This window comes from Rhinichthys klamathensis, unplaced genomic scaffold (assembly GCF_029890125.1).
Source record: "Rhinichthys klamathensis goyatoka isolate OS25496 unplaced genomic scaffold, OSU_Roscu_1.1 h1tg000192l_1, whole genome shotgun sequence".
Classification (NCBI taxonomy): domain Eukaryota; kingdom Metazoa; phylum Chordata; class Actinopteri; order Cypriniformes; family Leuciscidae; genus Rhinichthys; species Rhinichthys klamathensis.
The window spans coordinates 1376631-1392420 of NW_026606718.1; positions in this window are offsets into that span (position 1 = coordinate 1376631).

Genomic DNA, 15790 nt, shown 5'->3' on the forward strand with positions numbered 1-15790 from the left:
TGAGTTGCCGTACTATGCCACAGTCCTATCAGAAAGCCTCAGAACTTTCCATGTTTTTTTATAGAATGTGAAGCAAGAACCAACAGTGTTTCCACGGTTCAGTCATCCATGTTCATTGCACAGATACGGTGCGAATCATAGGTCAGTAGGAACAGCACAATGTCACACCTCTCCCACAGTGAAAAGATGCAGTGTTCAATTTCTGCCTCATTACTTTGACACATGCTTTCTGATGAGGAAGCTTCATATAATGGAGAAGTTCACCGCAACTCTACTTGCCAGTGGTTTGTTTTTGGCTCCTGTAAATATCAAGAGTTGTTGTAACTGTCTATATGTCAATATATCACACCGGTGCAGAGCAGTGTGAAGTTCAGTGAGTCACAAGAAATAAAAATGTGTAGCAGAGCATTGACATGTCAGAAACTAAGAGGTAGATTTTCACACTAAGAAAAGGTGATTTTTTAAAAAACTTTGGTGACTAAGAATCTCTGTGCAGAAAAGCAGCATGTCAAATGCAAAGCAAGAACTTTCACAGGCAGGGTTTGAAAATAACACCCGCCAACCTGCCAAATGCGTGTAAAAATCACATGTGGCGGTAACGCTGTCAAATCACAAGCCAATTTGGCGCGTTATTATTTTATTTACTAACTTTGCTGGGGAAGTCCGTGTAAACCAAATCTGCACAGATTCAGGGCAAATACTCGTGGGTCATCATGATATATTAAATACGTATTGCGCAGAATCTGCGCATATCTGGCTTACTTGGACACCGACACACACGTCACTACGCAACAAATAATGGCGCGCTTGTTTATTTGCATTGAATAGCGGAGATTAAAAAGCATTTGGTTAACAGAAAAGACATTATTATTTTTCCAACATCCTACATTTTTTGGTGGTCTTTGTACTGTATTGATCTGTCCACCTAAAATAACTTTTTGATGAAAAGGATGAGGATGAAAGAGGAAGGGAGGAGATGCTGGATGACAGGATTTAGTTTGAATAAGAAATTAATGTATGAAATCCAAAACTTTATATATATAGTTAATCTGGTTGATTTCTTCTACTTTCTTTTTTTTTTTTTGGCTAGTAGAACTTCTAAATGGCCGGTAACTTCAAATTTTAGTAGCCTAGGCTATAGCCAAATTGGCCGGTGAGTGAAAAAGTTAATTTCAAACCCTAGGCTAATAAGGGCCTAATACCTAACTAAAACCTAAAGGCCTAATAAGTAGCCTAGGCTAGTAGATTCTGTCTCTTCTTAACGGACCTTTGTCCTTTCAAAATGTAAATTTGTTGATAGCAATAGGCACAAATCCAACCATTTTTTTTATTTTCTGAAGCAAATGTGAGGGGTGTTTGCCAATTCAAACATCGGTAAAAAGAGTCACTGGGGTGGTAAGACGTTTTGAGTGTGTTGCCAAGGTGTATTCTTGATGGTTGTTGTTCAGTGGTCACAATATAATCTATTGACCTCATGTACAGTAGTAGGCTACATAAAATATATGTAGGCTACTATATAAAATATGTTTTTGTTTAGTATCCACAATGGTTAGACATATTTGGCCCACAAGCTGCTTTATACCATACAAACAAGAGAAAAGTCAAAGACACTCCTGAAATTTACTGACTATTCAGCAATTCAAAGAAACAGTAAATCAGTTTTATGTTGCAAAGTTGATGATTTTCAAGAGTTGTTACTGTAACTTTATATTATACTCACAATAACAGTGCAGTTAGACTTCTGGGAAATATCTGGCTGCAGTGGTCTTATGCATGCAATGACAGCTCAGTGGATTGAGGTACAATGGTGAAATACAACCTGACTGGATGGCAATAAACGTCCAGTCATTGCCCCTGCACTGCACTGTAAACAATCCATGACTCTTTGACAGTCGGATATATCTTCAATCGTGGCAAAATGACTACCTTAATGCGCTGACAAGTGCGGTTTATCCTGTTTTATTTTAGCCTGTCAATGCACCCAAATAAGAGGAAACAAATGGTTAATATTGTAACTTCCCTGGCATTTATTGCCAGTAAAAATGCAAACTAAAAAAAAAAGAAAAAAAAAAAGGATCCTATGCTGCCGAAAAGTGCTTCCATTTTCAGACATGCCACAAGATGGGAGAAACTCTCCAATCTTGACAGCCTAATAAACTGCTAAGACTTCCACATAGAAAAAAAGAAACAGCTCTGCTGCACTGTGCCAGAGTCAACAGCACTGATCATGGACCCCATTGTTAATTAGTTTTCTGTAATTATTACACACATGTAAATCGATTGTCTAAATGTCTGTAGAAATACTGCTGATTGTTTGGCATTTTAAGAAGGCCAAAATCAACACAATGTTGCATTTTCACCATGCATTCCCTAATTGACAGAAAAACACATTTCCAAGAAATGATGCTGTTGTTTAGACACCACATGGTTATTAAATACAATTCTAATGGGTAAAAAACAACAACATTTTAACCTTCTCACAGAACACATTCATTGCCATTTCATTTTTCTGTTGCTCTCTCCGATACTGAAATATTTGAAAACACTTGATCTGAACTGTCTGATTCACCCGACTCTTCCCGTTTTGGCATGCTTTCATAAAATTATACATGATCACAAGGACATTTATTCTTATTTGCATATACGCAATTATGGAAAATGATTATGGATTGTTGATTCAACTGTCTTCTCTTGTTTAGCGGGCTGAAACATCAAGAAACACAGCCGGGGGCTTTTCAGTGGCTATTAGGACATGTAGGTACACCATCTGAGCTCCAAGCAACTCTTGCTACATATCAAAAATATGGTTTTCCTGTCACATTTCATTTTCTTCTGGGTTTTTTTTTTTTTCAAGAAATGCTTTTCTCATATTGTAACAAGCAGATCCAGATAAAACAGTGTTAATTATTGATGTAATGTTCATTACAATGTCCATTTTTTATGTTCCCTCTACAGAGTGAAGAAAAAGAGAGACACGGGGCAGTGAGCAGTAAGGGCATATCATAATAGCTGCTGAGAGCCTTTAACTTATAAATCTAAGAGAGCCGGCCTGCTATAGTATGAATGCCAGGTTCTTTCCAATGGCCCATTCCTCACTGTGATTGCTTTTGGCTTTTTTTCCATTGTAAATATTTCATACACTGTTCGAGGTAACATGTACATGAGGGAAGCACTAATATAAAATATTGATGCAAACAGATGTTTAGGTTTGCATCCTTCAAAAAGTGTGCATGCGTTCAAACGGAACGGCGTGGAATAAATCGATTCGAAGGCCTTCTGTGATGCTGTTAAACATGTGACACATGTAGACCAAATGTACACTACGTTTTGAACGTCTCTGGTTGTTCATCTTCAACAGATATCGTACAGCAATTTGAAAAGTGTTTTCATTGCATGTGACACTGACTCTAGAAATGTCTCTATATGAAAAGGGGTCATGGTCTGATTTTGTCACAAGGCCACATGGAAGCCAGCTACACAGCTTCTGCGCTCTTGGCATTTGTCCTACTGTCTACTGTGACTGGGCTCTGTAATTGGTTGCAGCTCTGCAAAGAAATATGGGTAAATGTCTTGCACAAGTCACATCATAAAGCACAAGGGACTGGCAGCATTTAGCCAGCCATCCTCCAGCCAGAGATATCAGGGCCCTAAATGTCTCCGGGAATAAAAAACGTAAAAAAAAAAAAAAAAAACGAGGGTAGAGCGCATCAGCAATCCAGATCTATGCCACTCAAACTCAGTGTAACATGCACAGTGACACAGCATAAAGGGGCTGACTGTCAGTTTCTCCTTTGCTTTTATGTCGCTGTGCTGCAGCTCTGCATTTGATTGGCTGACAGCAGAAAAATGGGTCACATATTCCAAGGTTATTGTGTTTTTATCACTTACAAGTGGTCTGTATAATCATTCACTGGAATGGGTCAGAAAATTTGTCTCAAGGGTCATTTTGTTTGTGGCAGAAACAGAAATAAAGAATAAAAGAATCTGTATGGTCTAGTGTTTTTTTTTTTTTTCACATTTCACGTCACTTATCTTCATATTGCACTATTTATGTTGAAGATAAACTGAAGTTTGCATCAGCTAGAACTGAGAATGGCATAAATGAAGCAAGTGAAATGGGAAATGTGACCATTGGGGCATTAAAGTTGTCCATGCGGTCAGTGAACAACATGTCAAACAAATTTACAATCATTTCTGGTAGCACTGATTTTTATATATACACTCACCGGCCACTTTATTAGGTACCCCATGCTAGTAACGGGTTGGACCCCCTTTTGCCTTCAGAACTGCCTCAATTCTTCGTGGCATAGATTCAACAAGGTGCTGGAAGCATTCCTCAGGGAGTTTGGTCCATATTGACATGATGGCATCACACAGTTGCCGCAGATTTGTCGGCTGCACATCCATGATGCGAATCTCCCGTTCCACCACATCCCAAAGATGCTCTATTGGGTTGAGATCTGGTGACTGTGGAGGCCATTTTAGTACAGTGAACTCATTGTCATGTTCAAGAAACCAATTTGAAATGATTAGAGCTTTGTGACATGGTGGAAGTAGCCATCAGAGGATGGGTACATGGTGGCCATAAAGGGATGGACATGGTCAGAAACAATGCTCAGGTAGGCCGTGGCATTTAAACGATGCCCAATTGGCACTAAGGGGCCTAAAGTGTGCCAGGAAAACATCCCCCACACCATTACACCACCACCACCAGCCTGCACAGTGGTAACAAGGCATGATGGTTCCATGTTCTCATTCTGTTTACGCCAAATTCTGACTCTAACATCTGAATGTCTCAACAGAAATCGAGACTCATCAGACCAGGCAACATTTTTCCAGTCTTCAACTGTTCAATTTTGGTGAGCTCTTGCAAATTGTAGCCTCTTTTTCCTATTTGTAGTGGAGATGAGTGGTACCCGGTGGAGTCTTCTGCTGTTGTAGCCCATCCGCCTCAAGGTTGTGCGTGTTGTGGCTTCACAAATGCTTTGCTGCATACCTCGGTTGTAACGAGTGGTTATTTCAGTCACTGTTGCCCTTCTATCAGCTCGAACCAGTCTGGCCATTTTCCTCTGACCTCTGGCATCAACAAGGCATTTCCGCCCACAGAACTGCCGCTCACTGGATGTTTTTTCTTTTTCGGACCATTCTCTGTAAACCCTAGAGATGGTTGTGCGTGAAAATCCCAGTAGATTAGCAGTTTCTGAAATACTCAGACCAGCCCTTCTGGCACCAACAATCATGCCACGTTCAAAGTCACTCAAATCAACTTTCTTCCCCATACTGATGCTTGGTTTGAACTGCAGGAGATTGTCTTGACCATGTCTACATGCCTAAATGCACTGAGTTGCCGCCATGTGATTGGCTGCTTAGAAATTAAGTGTTAACGAGCAGTTGGACAGGTGTACCTAATAAAGTGGCCGGTGAGTGTATATATCAAATAATTGCCCAAGTCATTTTCAAATGACGTAGGCAATTATTTTAGGAAGGTGATGATATATATATATGTATATATATAATATATATAAAGGTGACAATATATATATATATATATATATATATATATATATATACAGTATATATATATATTGTCACTGTTATTATAACTGCACTTTTGTGTTTCCAAAGTATTGCAGCAAATTGAATAGATGAACTAATAGTGGCAAAAACGTCTATTTCATCCTGCTAAAGTGTGTTAATATGTTATGTTAAAACTTTCTCCTCCCAGCTTAATATTCAAAATATATATATATAAGTATGCAATTTCTAGGTATGTTTATTTCCTCCAAAAAAAAAAAACCCAATAAACTATGGCTCAACCAATGGCATGTGTTAGGAGGTGGGCCTATCTGTATAGCCAACTAATATAGCAATCAGAGGGAGTGCTTGAGAAACCTTTTTGATTCTTTATTTAACCCCTGCTGTTGATGCTTGTTGGACAAAAATTGCACACAAATAAAATAAAATAATAGTGCAAAAGATCTCTCTCTCTCTCTCTCTCTCTCTCTCTCTCTCTCTCTCTCTCTCTCTCTCTCTCTCTCTCTCTCTCTCTCTCTCTCTCTCTCTCTCTCTCTCTCTCTCTCATCATCATCATCATCAAGGGCTGGCTCTTTGTTACAAGAGCTCCTTTATTGTATAATATTTACCTATACTGCAAATGGAACAGTGGACAAACATACACATCTACTCTCATAAAAAGGCAAAAAAGGGAACAGGTCTTCCCATCTACTGCATCACAAGGTTATTTCACCGTAATCTGTTATCATGTTGTTTTGACCGTTATTATTGGTTTCCCTTTTCACCTCTGATTCATCACAGCCACACATTAAAAAACGGTCTTCCAACACATATAAACACACACACACACACATAGTGCTCAAGGTCTCTCCATAACAGAACACGTAGGTCACGAAATGAATGATTTCCTCCCCTCTCGCCGTGAGTCCTCTCCCTCCCTCCTACACACCTCACGCAGGCACAGACGAGGTCCCACACAAATGCAGCGGTTCACTAATGTCCTCCAGAGAGATGCCAGCCACCCCATCTCAGTGATTTCAGACGCCATCATCATCTCCATTATACCGCCCAGGAACGCATCAGCATGCCGGTGCTACTGGACATGAGCTCCAGCAGATGGAGGCAGCAGTTCTGCTCTATGTGGCATGACAGTCTGCAGAGATGTTTGCCCAAGCTTTGCCATGCTGTTATAACTCTTCATTATTAATCAGATCGCGCATAATATCTTCCTCTCCGTTCTCCTACCCCTCATGGTTGGCGGCGCATAATTCACACAGCCACTTACGCTTCTCTGACTGCGCCCAGGAGCGCAATGAGCTACCTGCAGATTAAAGACTTATATGGGGATGCACTCCCAGGCCCCATCAGCATTCTAGCGTATACCATCTCTTTCAGTTACTCTTTTTGAAATCATCATATAATATTCCCCATTGAGCTGCACGCCACACACAGATGCACATATGTGCCTTCGTGGAGCACAGCATGTGCATTTCAGACCCTTTAGCTCTGTTCCAAAACTTAGGGAGCTGCTAGGCATCATAGGCGCTCTCCCATCGAGAAGGCTGTTTTAAGATGTTAGCTGATCTTAATTATGCAGCCTAATAACATATTTTCTCTTGGCCAAATTCTAAGGCAGCACAGCATGAATCCTTCACTGAGGAAGTAACCTCAAATATATATTGTAACAAGCTATGTAAAAAAAATTTCTTTTGAGATTAATAAGCATTTATAAATATCCTTATAATTCATTCAGTTTAAAAAAATTAAACTAACGTATATATATATTTGGACAATGGAAACTCAAACACATGTTTTTAGGCCACAATACTATTAGTATATGTGTAGGGTCTTCTTTTGCTAATACAGCATCAATTAATCTTGGGACTGACAGATAAGTCCTTCACGCAGTGGCCAGAGGGGTTTTTTTAGCCATTCCTCTTGTGGAACAGTGGATGGGTCAGTTCTGACTTGCTCCTCCAAAATACCCCAAAGTAGCTCACAAATATTTAGATCTGGTGACTGTGCATGCCATGGGAGATGTTCAACTTCACTTTCATGTACATCAAAACATTGTGTCACAAGTCTTGCTGTGCATTGGTGCATTATCATGCTGATACACGGCACCCCCTTCAGGGTACAATGTTTGAACATGGTCCCCCAGAATGGTACAGTAGAACTTTCTCCACATCTCCACACACTCATCAGAGAACAACATTGTCCACAGCCCAAGATGTGCACTGTTGGCACCAATGAAACCGACATTTGACATTGGCATGAGTGACCAAAGCATTGGTTATAGCAGCCTAACCATGAATATTCACTCTGTGGAGCTCCAGACAAACAGTTTGGGTGGAAACAGGAAAGTCGATGTGTGCATTTAACTCTGCAATGAGTTGGGCAGCTGTGGTATTATGCTTTTTGGATACAATCCGGGTTAGTACCTGGACAGCCCTTACAGACAGCTTCCTCTGCGTCGACAGTTACACCTGTTGGATGTGGTTTGTCCTAGTGGTATGCCAACATTATACTATAGCTCTTGATACACCACAGGGACTTGCTGTCCTGGTCATAGATGAGCCAGCGAGACACCAACAATTTATCCTCCAATATGTCTCCCATTATGTTGCGTGGATTGCAATATTTTATATACATTTTATGCTCTGCTAATTCAACCTTCACTCTTACTGATGGAATGTAAAATCAGTGAAGATTGGCCACCAGGCCGCGCATATTTAGGCGTGAAACCTCCAGCACTATATTGGCCAGTGTTTCAGTTTCATTGTCCAACCCCTGTATGCTCATATGCGGCAGTGGCTCAGTCGTTCATGTAGGTTGTCTACAAGCCTGACCAAGTGTCGAGGTGTCCATGAGCAAGACAACCCCAGCTGCTCCCGACGAGCTGGATGGCGCCTTGCATGGCTGACACCGCCGTCGGTGTATGAATGAGTGAGTGAATGGGTGAATGTGAGGCAATATGTAAAGCGCTTTGGTGGCCATTGCTCTGGGTACACAAAAAAGCAAATGAAAAAAAAATTATGCAATAATAATAATAATAGTAAAGTTGAAATGGGAAAACAATTACCTGATTACTGTTTATTCTGCTTTTAAGACAGTTTATTTTATTCTATGATAGCCATAGATTTATGTTTGTCTTCATATTTATACCTCTAATACATACTTTCCAGGTAATATTTTACACATTTATCATATTTTATTATGCATTTATTTTATTTTTCACTGTTCTTTATATATGTAAACATATGCCTTTATATTTTAGGAAGGGAGTATCTTGCCAGGGGAACATCCTATTTTTTGGTCTAGCATCAAAACATTTGAAAACGCTTGAAATACCCAATCGTCTACGGCTAGTGATTAGTCACATGACATTTGTGTATGACTCAGGTGATTGGCTCAAAAACCGTGGTTCTCATGAGTAAATATGACAGATTCCAAATCACATACTTTTAATAGGAAATACATCAATACAAGATAGCAAACTGCGCACATCCAGCGATTTCATGGGGTCTGTAAAACCCGACATATCACTCAATATATTTTCTTTACATCTGCAACATTCTTTTTTTAATTCACTTTTGTCCTAATTGCATTCCCTGCGTTTCACTTTCATTCTGATCCAATAAGTCAAAATCCACAGATTTCAATTTCAGCTTAAGAGAGTGTGCGTAGTTACACTCCATTTCTCTATTCTCATCACACTCTTCTCACAGTGAGACACCATGCAGGCTTGTAAATTAAATCAACTCTGAGTGGGCCGATGCTATTTTTACCACTATCATGAGACCGCCAGTCAATCTAGTGGTTGAGGATGCCTCTAAATGAGATATAGGCAAACCATATTCTAGGAAAAGATAGAAACAGTAAACACAAACTTGCACTATTTTGCTAATCTCTCACTCTTTCTTGTGTATGAGAGACATTTTTCCTACGCTATGATTTCCACATCGACTGTGAAAGAGTCTGAGGGCTGACCGCACAGCGCCGGTCACTGATAACGAGATAATCTGTCCCCCGCACGACATGAGACTGGATGTGATGCATGAGGAGACTCAGTAGGGAGGTGGGAGACCATTATCAGATTCATTATACTGACTTACATTCGTCGAGAACTTTTTATCTTCTCTGGCATTTACTGAAAGAGGGTTGCTGGCAGAGGTCAGCTCTAGTGGAAATGGTTAGCAGACAGTAGACATTTTTAGCATGCTGCTAAACTTAACATATATTGTGGTGGTCACTGAATGTGTTAATTGTGTTCTTCTACGGTGTTTGCAGGGGCCTCCTGGTGCTGTAAAATTGTCATTTTAAAATCACCATGAAACGGAAGTTGCGATAGTCTTTTCTGCCCTATTGTGACGTATGTGACCCTGGATCACAAAACCAGTCACAAGTAGCACGTGGCAATAGCCAACAATACATTGAACAGGTCAAGATTTTTCTTTAATGCCAAAAATCATTAGGCTATTAAGTAAAGATCATGTTCCATGAAGATATTTTGTAAATTTCCTACCATAAATATATAAAACATTTATTTTTGTGAGTGAATGCAGCACAAACGTGAACATAAATGGACAACTTTAAAGGCGATTTTCTCAATGTTTAAATTTTTTTGCACCCTCAATTTCCAGGTTTTCAAATAGTTGTATCTCGGACAAATATTAAACATATATCAATGGAAAGCTTATTTATTCAGCTTTCAGATGATGTATAAATCTCAATTTAAAAAAATTTACCGATGTGACTGGTTTTGTGGTCCAGGGTCACATTATGTGAAACAGCTTCTCGAACAAGAAAAAATGTAGGACTTAATTCTGCCCAGAATTGACTGGATTGTTTGATTGATTTAATTTGCTATTGCTGTGACCTCATGTAAGTGACAGCTGGTTGTCCCACCCTTGTGCTAGTAAAAGAGATGCCGCTGCAAGAGGGAGGGGGAGATATTTTGATTAAAGAAAAAAAAATATATAAAGATAAATCACTTAATACAGCAGTATTCCATGAAAAAAAGAATAGTCAATTTTGATTTCATGGTTACTTTAACAGATTTGGAAAAATGCTACATTAAATTTTTTTTAATTGCTTAACTTTATAATATACACAGAAAACGTTTTTAAGGGAAAGGTATGAATTAACTTATCATTTACAGTGAAAATCTATTTTGCAGCTGCCCTTTTCCATTCAATGAAAGTGAAAGGTAGGCTAAAACCGGCTAAAACAGGGGAGCTACAAAATGGAGGAAGAAAAAAAGCACCATAAAAGTCCATATGAGTAGATGTCAACGTGTGTGTCTCCTAACCAATGACTGTGCGACAAAATTTGAATATTAAACTGTCTGCATGAATGAGATGTGAGAACCAAAAGGAAGGTTTTCTCTGAATTTTAAAATAGCCTATCCTACATTTACATTTTCTGTAAAAAACTGTAAATATAGGCTAGCCAAAATAATAGGCCTAAATCACTTTATGAAACACACGGAATGTTACCAATGGATACGATGGTGGGCCTAATATGTTCTCGCAAACAACAGCTGCCAGTTTCAAGTCCTTGAAATTAAAATTAAATTAAGTCATATATTATTTTCATCAATTAATTCCCTTATTTAGCTATTCATTAATTGAGAAATCCCATTCAAATACTCATACTTGATATCTGCATCAAGGCAGCAGATGATGCATTTCCTTTATATTGCAGACGGCGCTTTGCTCCATGACACAGGCGAGAACCTCTTCTCACGTGCAGTCTTTCACTCAAACGTCAAACCACAGCAAAATATCAGCTTCAGAGTCCAGTTTGAGCAGAGAAAGCGAGCCTCCCGCCCGCTATTCTCTGATAGGTTGTATAAATACAGAGGGACCGACGCATGCAGAGCAAAGAGGGAAATAGAAATGTCACATTACATTTGGTTAAACGGGCTCATGGTGATTTGAATGACAGGAACATGAGGTAAAATTAGAGTGCAATAGTCAATGGGTTAATTGCATGTCTTTCACACAAACGGATTCCATGAGAACCAAAAGCAAATCTCAAGTTTAATTAAAATGATTATTTAATTAGCTTTCTTATTTAATTGAATCTGTTTGTTAGAATATTTGCAGTACCACCAAAAATCCTCTAGGTGGCATTACAGAGATGGTTGAGGGGATGTAGGCCTATCTGTTTTCAGGCTAAAGCTACAAAAAAAATTTTTCCTCACTCTACTAACCTTCAAATTCAGTTGGGAACCACTTAATGCTAAACAATAAAAGACTGTCACTGCTGCCTTAGTATTCACTGTAACCACTAACACTCTCCCAGGAACCAATTAAAGAGACTTAGCACACTTATCTTCATACATTTTAGATTATGTCTCTGCTAATAAAGTTTCAAAAACTTGTTCCACACATTACCAAGAGACAAACCCAAATGCCCGGAGGAGTTGCCGGCAGCCTAACTTCTACAGCTATGGAAATTAGTCTTGTTCACTTCATAATTTGCCAAGACTCTGTCGAACTATGTCTAAAGAGACAATGATGGTCAACTGTGAAAATACTTGTGCATGGCAAACTAACAGATTTAACAGATAAGTTCCATTTCCTGGGAACACTTTGATGGCACAATGAACTTCTGTTGGAATGGGCTTGACAAAGAAAGCTGTATACAGTGTCATTTGTAAATAGACTAATGGAATAAAGCTCAATTAAAAGTTAAAAATAAAAGATATATCAACCATGCGTGACAAATGCTCACAGGAAAAAAACAGCACCAACTCTTATTAAACTAAGCACAATTCTCTAATGTGCTTCCCTCAAGTGCAGGAAGTGTAAAACTCACCATATGTCGGTGATAATTAATGCGTACAAAACTCAGTGTACAGCAACTTAAATTAAGCGTTACATTTAGCAAAATACAAACTTTATATTTGCTGTAGAAAAGCTCTTGAGACTTGCATGCAGATTTTCATCATCAGTTTTTATCTTGTCCCCAAACTCCACACACATCTTGTATCTGCAATTTTCTGGTTAGCTGAATTCCTGACCACAGCAAGAAATTAACAATGACACAGTCTAGCATGACTTTGCCCACGCATTTCATGCCTCGTCCCCCTGCACAAAGGCACCGGCTGAGCCTGGGTCACTAAAATCACATGATTTAACACCTGCGCTGCGTGCAAGGCAAGCCTGCTTTAAAAGCAAATATTAAGTTAATTCAAGCTCCACATCAGATTCCATCCATGTGAGATTTGATTGTCTCTGTGTGTCCAATATGATACAGAATCGTTTCTCATCTCATTTCGCATTGATGATTCATGTTCTTAGGCAATTCTTTTGCAGGGTGGAGTGGCACTTCAGGGTTGTGCGTGTGTGTGTGTGTGTGTGTGTGTGTTAACAGTTACTTCTGTATTTGCACTGCATGTCTATCTGCCTAAGTGTGTCAGTTTTTTATTCTATCAAACCTTTGGAATCTTTTAGCGTGTGTTGGCTGGCACGAGAGTCATTATCTGGCAGAACACATGCTATAAGAGGATGTAAATATATCATTAGTACTTCCTACTTCCATAATCAAAAGTACAATGCACAATTGAGAGTTAGCTTACATGAGTGTTCATTTTGATATTATTTTAAACCTCTTTTGAAGTTTTGATTACCATCACACCAACACTTTATGTCACTTCCTGGAGGGTAATGTTGTTAAATAAAATAGATTTTTTAAAAATTAGACCACAAAATTTGAAATAAAGTTACAGCTCTTCTGTCAGTTCGGTTGCAAGGAATTTTGAACCATTTTGAGGCTTAAAGGACATGCAAATAATTACTTTAGAACAGAAGGAAAATTATATCAATGGTGTAGTTACGCATATGTACCAGCAGGGGCAACAGGATTATGCTAACTAGCCAAATCTTAAACCTATGAAAACAATAAAAAAATGTATTAGAGAAGGGGGGTATTGAGGTTGAATAATATGTTATAGTGTAATCGATTAGAATGGTACAATTTAATGTGATTTTTTTTAAATGATATAAAAACATTAATATGTAGGGTACTGCATAAGAGGAACGACCTGTTAAATTAATATAACTAATTAATATAATTAATATTGTTACAATTGAATATAATTATAACAGTATATTTTAATCAAATTATAATATGTTATGAGCTATACTGACTAGCGATGTTGTTTTGGCATCAACTTGTGTTTTCAAATAACACTGGAGACCCTTTGACCTGTAGTTTTTCTCAATTTGCGTAATTATCACAGGAAGCTAAAATAGCCACGTGTCCAGTGAACTGCTCAGTCCCTAATACTGTATGCTATTATTTTTCATTGCCTTTGGACATTTTTCATTAACATGAATGTGCATTAACATGACCCTTTAATTTACTGACATGTAGCTTAAAGGCTTGCTGCATGCACCAGGAACTATGAAAGAAAAATTATGCAAAGAACACAGCGAGGTTAAAAAGCTTGTACGCAGCCATAAATCCATAAATCTGAGTTTTCACTATAGCTCTCGTTGAAGAGGAACGTCACAACGCGCATATAAGAAGCTATACATTATTTCAGCGATAATTATCACGATGATGGCGACAAATATTTTTAGAGCAATCTAAATGTCTAATTTGAAGTATATAAGAACGTAACTGTTTCTCAAGGAGTATATTATGTAAAGCCATCAGCCAAGAGTCAGATATGAACGGAGATAACCGTGTTTCTGGATGTTGGAGCCGAGAGCCAGTGATAAGAAGGTTACGACCCAGGGTCAGATTACTTAGAAGGGCCCTTGAGCATTGCACAGTTATGATTCATACGCATGCATTTGCATACAATTATTGTTATTTACAAAGAAAAATCCTTAAGCATCCATACAAACCACAAGGCCTAAACATCCTAAAAATAAATAAAAGTTGTGTAAGTTGTTTTACAATAAATTACAATGCTCGCTTTAAAAGCCATAATATAGTGCTGGGTATACAAACTGTAGTCGGTTACTGATTTCAAATTACATGACAACAATTTTAGTTTTTAACTTAATCCATTGCATTACTCATTTAAGGTATATCTACTTTTTGATTACTTTTAGATTACATTTGACACCTTATTGATTTGAATAGGATAATGTTGTACCTACCATATTGATATAAAAATACAAATAGAAGGAAAATATGTTCCATTATGAACGACTTGAATTGCGTCATGGTTTCTCAGACTGCGGTTTGTGAGTGTAATGAAAAGCTATTAATTAAATCATAAAAATGTCAAATAAAGTTAAAAAATGTAAAAATATAAAACGTGCATTTGTAAATTGTAATGTGTTTGAAAGACAAAAGCCTTCTAGTAATGCTCAGTAAGATGACTCACTGAGTGATAATACAAATAAAAATAATTCATGTGTTCATCAGGAGTTGATTAATGCAATGTTGCAACGTTGAGAAAAGACTTATTTTAAGTATTTTAAAACGTAATTCATCTAATTACAAGTATACTTACAGATTATATATATGTATGGCCGTAGCAACTCAATTTACACCACAGAAACACTGTTAGTGTGAAAAAACTGTTTTTCTGGTTTCACCTAATTCCATTAGGTGCATGCGTGACTTGAATGTTTTCTATTTCATGCCCATTTCTCTGTGGTACAACAAAAAAACAAATAAATCAACAGTGCTGTTTGCAGTTAGTACAGTGACTGTTCTGTGGCGTTCACTCTCATGCTCATCTCTGCTATGAGTAGATGCCTTGTTTTGGATGAAAATCACAAATAAACTGTGCTGCATGCTTTAAGTGGGTAGATCATAGTCGCTGCGAGCACTTCACACAAACAAATAAATCATTATGAGCGATCAAGGTAGTGAACAAACCAGTGCTGCATTTCGCTTCGTTTGAGTTTGTTTCTGAAGCTTCAGATGTTTTTGACTCAGTATGTGTAAGAAGAGGTGACTGTTATATTGTGTTTTGGACGGTACTGTCCCCTCCCCACCACGCTTATTAACTGATTTATTGATATCCAGCAAGAACCTGGCAAACTGCATCAGGGTGGCGAACCCGGTAACTTAATGGTTAAAAAGTTGGCCTTGCAATAGACAAATTCCAGGATCAGGCTCTTCAATCCATATACTATCATCATTGTGCCCTTAAGCGAGGCACTCAACCCTATAATAAATTTCACCAGTCAGGTTCCGGAAGTGAAAATATGGAAATTGATTTTTAGTGATAACATATAACCCTCTCAAGACAGACCAACTGTGCGCTCCGAGGTTGTTAATCGATGGTTTGTGCTTCTGT